We start from the raw sequence: 7,313 nt of genomic DNA on the forward strand, positions 1-7,313 counted from the left end.
CATAGTATTCAATGCACTCTATATGAAAGTTTTTACTATTCTTGGATGCCTAGCATATTAGGATTATTTAAGAAAATTACCATTCTATTTAAAACTCTCAAAATGATATAAGTGAAGCATGAGAGTTCATCTATTTCTATAATACCACCACCTCTAAAAAGATATAAGTGAAGCACTAGAGCAAACGACAAACTACTCCGAAAGATATAAGTGAAGATCAATGAATAGTCGAATAATTATGAAACTATGTGAAGACTCTCTAACATTTAAGAATTTCAGATATTGGTATTTTATTCAAACAGCAAGCAAAACTAAATAAAATAAAATAACGCTCCAAGCAAAACACATATCATGTGCAAAATAAAAATATAGCTCCAAGTAAAGTTACCGATGAACGAAGACGAAAGAGGGGATGCCTTCTGGGGCATCCCCAAGCTTAGGATCTTGGCTATCCTTGAATATTACCTTGGGGTGCCTTGGTCATCCCCAAGATTACGCTCTTGCCACTCCTTATTCCATAGTCCATCGAATGCTTACCCAAAACTTGAAAACTTCACAACACAAAACTTAACAGAAAACTCATAAGCTCCGTTAGTATAAGAAAATAAGTCACCACTTCAAGGTACTATAATGAACTCATTATTTATTTATATTGGTGTTAAACCTACTGTATTCCAACTTCTCTGTGGTTTATAAACTCTTTTACTAGCCATAGACTCATCAAAATAAGTAAACAACACATGAAAAACAGAATCTGTCAAAAACAGAACAGTCTGTAGTAATCTGTAACTAACGCAAACTTCTGAAACCCCAAAAATTCTAAAATAAATATCTGTACGTGAGGAATTTATCTATTAATCATCTGCAAAAAGAATTAACTAAATAACACTCTCCAGTAAATAATGGCAGCAATTCTCGTGAGTGCTAAAGTTTCTGTTTTTTTACAGCAAGATCAACAAGACTTTCCCCAAGTCTTCCCAACGGTTCTACTTGGCACAAACACTAATTAAACGCATAAAACCACATCTAAACAGAGTCTAGATAAATTATTTATTACTAAACAGGAGCAAAAAGCAAGGAACAAAAATAAAGTTGGGTTGCCTCCCAACAAGCGCTATCGTTTAACGCCCCTAGCTAGGCATGATGATTTCAATGATGCTCACACAAAAGATAAGAATTGAAACATAAAGAGAGCATCATGAAGAATATGACTAGCACATTTAAGTCTAACCCACTTCCTATGCATAGGGATTTTGTGAGCAAACAACTTATGGAAACAAGAATCGACTTGCATAGGAAGGTAAAACAAGCATAGCTTCAAAACTTTAAGCGCATAGAGAGGAAACTTGATATTATTGTAATTCCTACAAGCATATATTCCTCCCTCATAATAATTTTCAGTAGTGTCATGAATGAATTCAACAATATAACCAGCACCTAAAGCATTCTGTTCATGATCTACAAGCATAGAAATTTTATTACTCTCCACACAAGCAATATTCTTCTCATGAATAATAGTGGGAGCAAAAAAAACAGAAAAACTATCATGTGATTGAAAATTAAGATCAAGATGACAAGTTTCATGGTTATCATTATTCTTTAAAGCATACGTGTCATCACAATAATCATCATAGATAGCAACTTTGTTCTCATAATCAATTGGAACCTCTTCCGGAATAGTGGATTCATCACAAAATAAAGTCATGACCTCTCCAAATCCACTTTCATCAATATAATCATCATAAATAGGAGGCATGCTTTCATCATAATAAATTTTCTCATCAAAACTCGGGGGACAAGAAATATCATCTTCGTCAAACATAGCTTCCCCAAGCTTGTGGCTTTGCATATCATTAGCATCATGGACATTCAAGAAACTAATACTAACAACATTGCAATCACGCTCATCATTCAAATATTTAGTGCCAAACATTTTAATGCATTCTTCTTCTAACACTTTGGCGCAATTTTCCTTTCCATCATACTCACGAAAGATATTAAAAAGATGAAGCGTATAAGGTAGACTCAAATCCATTTTTTGTAATTTTCTTTTATAAACTAAACTAGTGATAAAACAAGAAACTAAAAGACTCGATTGCAAGATCTAAAGATATACCTTCAAGCACTAACCTGCCCGGCAACGGCGCCAGAAAAGAGCTTGATGTGTACTACACAACCTTCTTCTTGTAGACGTTGTTGGGCCTCCAGGTGCAGAGGTTTGTAGGACAGTAGCAAATTTCCCTCAAGTGGATGACCTAAGGTTTATCAATCCGTAGGAGGTGTGGGATGAAGATGGTCTGTCTCAAGCAACCCTGCAACCAAATAACAAAGAGTCTCTTGTGTCCCCAACACACCCAATACAATGGTAAATTGTATAGGTGCACTAGTTCAGCGAAGAGATGGTGATACAAGTGGTATATGGATAGTAGATAAAGGTATTTGTAATCTGAAAATATAAAAACAGCAAGGTAACTAATGATAAAAGTGAGCGTAAACGGTATTGCAATGCTAGGAAACAAGGCCTGGGGTTCATACTTTCACCAGTGCAAGTCCTCTCAACAATAATAACATAATTGGATCATATAACTATCCCTCAACATGCAACAAAGAGTCACTCCAAAGTCACTAATAGCGGAGAACGAACGAAGAGATTATGGTAGGGTACGAAACCACCTCAAAGTTATTCTTTCCAATCAATCCATTGGGCTATTCCTATAAGTGTCACAAACAACCCTAGAGTTCGTACTAGAATAACACCTTAAGACACAAATCAACCAAAACCCTAATGTGACCTAGATACTCCAATGTCACCTCAAGTATCCGTGGGTATGATTATACGATATGCATCACACAATCTTAGATTCATCTATTCAACCAACACATAGAACCTCAAAGAGTGCCCCAAAGTTTCTACCGGAGAATCACGACGAAAACGTGTGCCAACCCCTATGCATAGGTTCATGGGCGGAACCCGCAAGTTGGTCACCAAAACATACATCAAGTGAATCACGTGATATCCCATTGTCACCACAGATACGCACGTCAAGACATACATCAAGTGTTCTCAAATCTTTAAAGACTCAATCCGATAAGATAACTTCAAAGGGGAAACTCAATCCATTACAAGAGAGTAGAGGGGGGAGAAAACATCATAAGATCCAACTATAATAGCAAAGCTCGTGATACATCAAGATCGTACCACCTCAAGAACACGAGAGAGAGAGAGATCAAACACATAGCTACTGGTACATACCCTCAGCCCCGAGGGAGAACTACTCCCTCCTCGTCATGGAGAGCACCGGGATGATGAAGATGGCCACCAGAGAGGGATTGCCCCCTCCGGCAGGGTGCCAGAACGGGTCTAGATTGGCTTTCGGTGGCTACGGAGGCTTTTGGCGGTGGAACTCCCGATCTATTGTGTTCCTCGATAGTTTTAGGGTACGTGGGTATATATGGGTGAAAGAGATACGTTAGGGGAGCCACGAGGGTGGAGGGCGCGCCCTAGGGGGGTGGGCGCGCCCCCTACCTCGTGGCTCCCTCGTTCCTTTCCTGACATGCACTCCAAGTTTTTCCGGTAGCTTTCCTTCCAAAAATAACTTCTCCAGTTGGTTTCATTCCGTTTCGACTCCGTTTGATATTCCTTTTCTTCGAAACACTGAAATAGGCAAAAAAACATCAATTCTGGGTTGGGCCTCTGGTTAATAGGTTAGTCCCAAAAATAATATAAAAGTGGATAATAAAGCCCAATAGTGTACAAAACAGTAGATAATATAGCATGGAGCAATCAAAAATTATAGATACGGTGGAGACGTATCAATCGCCTCATGGTCTACGGCGACTCAGATTTGGTGGTGATTCAAGTGATGAAAGAGTGGGGCGTCAGAAGCCCAGCTATGACTAGCCACTGCAATGCGGTGAGAAAGTTAGAGAAGAAGTTTGAGGGTTTAGAACTCCATCATATACCCCGACTGAAAAGTCAAGCAGCGGATGATTTGGCGAAGATAGGTTCCAAGAGGGAAGCCATTCCCAGTAATGTGTTTTTGGAGCATATTCATACACCTTTAGTACAGAAAGATCCTTTCACTGAAGAGCCCTCGCAACCAAAGAGCACCGCTGATCTGATTGAAGTCGAAGTCCCGGTCGTGGTCGACTTGATCATGGAGGTTTTGGTCATCACTCCCGACTGGACAGTGTTGTACATCGCGTACATCCTTAGGAAGGAACTCCCAGAGGACGAAGAAGAGGCCCGACAGATCGTCCGCCGATCCAAAGCTTTTAGTGTGATAAGAGGGCAGCTGTTTAGAGAAAGTGTAACTGGAGTCGGCCAGAAATGCATAACACTAGAAGAAGGTCAAGTGATTCTCAACGACATCCACTCGGGGACCTGTGGTCACCATGCGTCCTCTCGGACCATTGTGGCCAAAGCATACCAAGAAGGATTTTATTGGCCACGGGCAAATGAGATGGCACAAGAAATAGTCGACAAATGTGAAGGTTGCCAGTTTTATTGCAACATGTCTCACAATCGTGCGTCAGCCCTGAAGACCATTCCACTCGTCTGGCCCTTCGCTGTTTGGGGTTTGGACATGGTTGGACCTCTGAGGACGGGTAGGAGTGGCTTCACTCATGTACTAATGGCAGTCGACAAGTTCACCAAATGGATTGAAGCCAAACCCATCAAAAGTCTTGAAGCCAGTACTGTGGTCAGTTTCATCAGAGAATTAACATCCAGATATGGTGTTCCGCACAACATCATCACTGGCAATGGGTCAAACTTTGATTCTGATGAGTTCAGAGCCTTCTGCGCTTCCAAAGGCACTTGAGTCGACCACGCTTCAGTCGCCCATCCCCAGTCGAATGGACAAGCTGAAAGAGCAAATGGATTGATTCTCAAAGGACTGAAACCCCGACTGATGCGTGATCTCAAGCACGCGGTAGGCGCCTGGGTTGATGAACTTTCGTCAGTACTTTGGGGCTTGAGGACAACTCATAATCGGTCGACTGGCCGATGATACGTCTCCAACGTATCTATAATTTTTGATTGCTCCATGCTATATTATCTACTGTTTTGGACTATATTGGGCTTTATTTTCCACTTTTATATTATTTTTTCAACTAACCTATTAACCGGAGGCCCAGCCCAGAATTGCTGTTTTTTGCCTATTTCAGTGTTTCGAAGAAATGGAATATCAAACGGAGTCCAAACGGAATAAAATCTTCGGCAACGTGATTTTCTCACCGAACGTGATCCAGGAGACTTGGACCCTGCTCCAAGGAACAAAAGAGGCGGTCACGAGGGTGGGGGCGCCGCCCCCCCCTAGGGCGTGCCCCCCTGCCTCGTGGGCCCCTCGTTGCTCCTCCAGCGTACTTGTTCCTCCTATATATACACACGTACCCCGAAAAGATCAGAGCAGGAGCCAAAAACCTAATTCCACCGCCGGAACTTTCTGTATCCATGAGATCCCGTCTTGGGGCCTGTTCCGGAGCTCTGCCGGAAGAGGGCCGTCATCACGAAGGGCTTCTACATCATCATAGCCTCTCCGATGAAGTGTGAGTAGTTTACCTCAGGCCTTCGGGTCCATAGTTAGTAGCTAGATGGCTTCTTCTCTCTCTTTGAATCTCAATACAAAGTTCTCCCCCTCTCTTATGGAGATCTATTCGATATAATCTTCTTTTTGCGGTGTGTTTGTTGAGACCGATGAATTGTGGGTTTATGATCAAGTATATCTATGAATAATATTTGAATCTTCTCTGAATTCTTTTATGTATGATTGGTTATCTTTGCAAGTCTCTTCGAATTATCCGTTTGGTTTGGCCAACTAGATTGGTAGTTCTTGCCATGGGAGAAGTGCTTAGCTTTGGGTTCGATCTTGCGGTGTCCTTACCCAGTGACAGGAGGGGCAACAAGGCATGTATTGTATCGTTGCCATCGAGGATAACAAGATGGGGTTTATTTCACATTGCATGAATTTATCTCTCTACATCATGTCATCTTGCTTAAGGCGTTACTCTGTTGTTAACTTAATACTCTAGATGCATGTTGGATAGCGGTCGATGAGTGGAGTAATAGTAGTAGATGCAGAATCGTTTCGATCTACTTGTCACGGACGTGATGCCTATATACATGATCATGCCTAGATATTCTCATAACTATGCTCAATTCTGTCAATTGCTCAATAGTAATTTGTTCACCCACCATAGAATACTTATGCTCTTGAGAGAAGCCACTAGTGAAACCTATGGCCCCGGGGTCTATTCTCATTATATCAATCTCCATCACTTTAATCTTGCTTTGCTTTTTACTTTGCTTTTACTTTTCACTTTGCATCTTTATACCAAAAATACCAAAAATATTATATCTATCAGATCTCACTCTCGTAAGTGACCATGAAGGGATTGGCAACCCCTAATCGCGTTGGTTGCGAGTAGCTATCGCTTTGTGCAGGTACGAGGGACTTGAGCGTGGGCTCCTACTGGATTGATACCTTGGTTCTCAAACACTGAGGGAAATACTTACGCTACTCTACTGCATCATCCCTTCCTCTTCGGGGAAAACCAACGCAAGCTCAAGATGTAGCAAGAAGGATTTCTGGCACCGTTGCCGGGGAGGTTCGCACAAGTGAAGATTTGACTCCTGACAACGAGCCATTTCTGGCGCCGTTGCCGGGGAGTCTACGCAAAAAGTCAACATACCAAGTACCCATCATAATCCCTATCTCTCGCATTACATTATTTTCCATTTGCCTCTCATTTTCCTCTCCCCCCCAATTCACCCTTGCCGTTTTATTCGCTCGCTCTCTCTCTATCCTCCCTCTCTATTTGCCTCTTTTTGCCCATTGCTTTTGTTTGCTCGTGTGTTAGATTGCTTGCTTGTCGTGATGGCTCAAGATACTACCAAATTGTGTGACTTCACCAATACCAATAATAATGATTTCCTTAGCACTCCGATTGCTCCTCTTACCGATGCTGAATCTTGTGAAATTAGTACTGCTTTGTTGAATCTTGTTATGAAAGATCAATTCGCCGGCCTTCCTAGTGAAGATGCCGCTACTCATCTGAATAGCTTTGTTGATTTATGTGATATGCAAAAGAAAAAAGATGTCAATAATGATGTCGTTAAATTGAAGCTATTTCCTTTTTCGCTTAGAAATCATGCTGAAGCTTGGTTTTCGTCTTTGCCTAAGAATAGTATTGATTCATGGAACAAGTGCAAAGATGCTTTTATCTCTAAGTATTTTCCTCCCGCTAAGATCATCTCTCTTAGAAACGATATTATGAACTTTAAACAACTTGATCATGAACATGTTGCACAA

Source organism: Triticum aestivum, chromosome 2A (genome assembly GCF_018294505.1).
Source record: "Triticum aestivum cultivar Chinese Spring chromosome 2A, IWGSC CS RefSeq v2.1, whole genome shotgun sequence".
NCBI lineage: Eukaryota > Viridiplantae > Streptophyta > Magnoliopsida > Poales > Poaceae > Triticum > Triticum aestivum.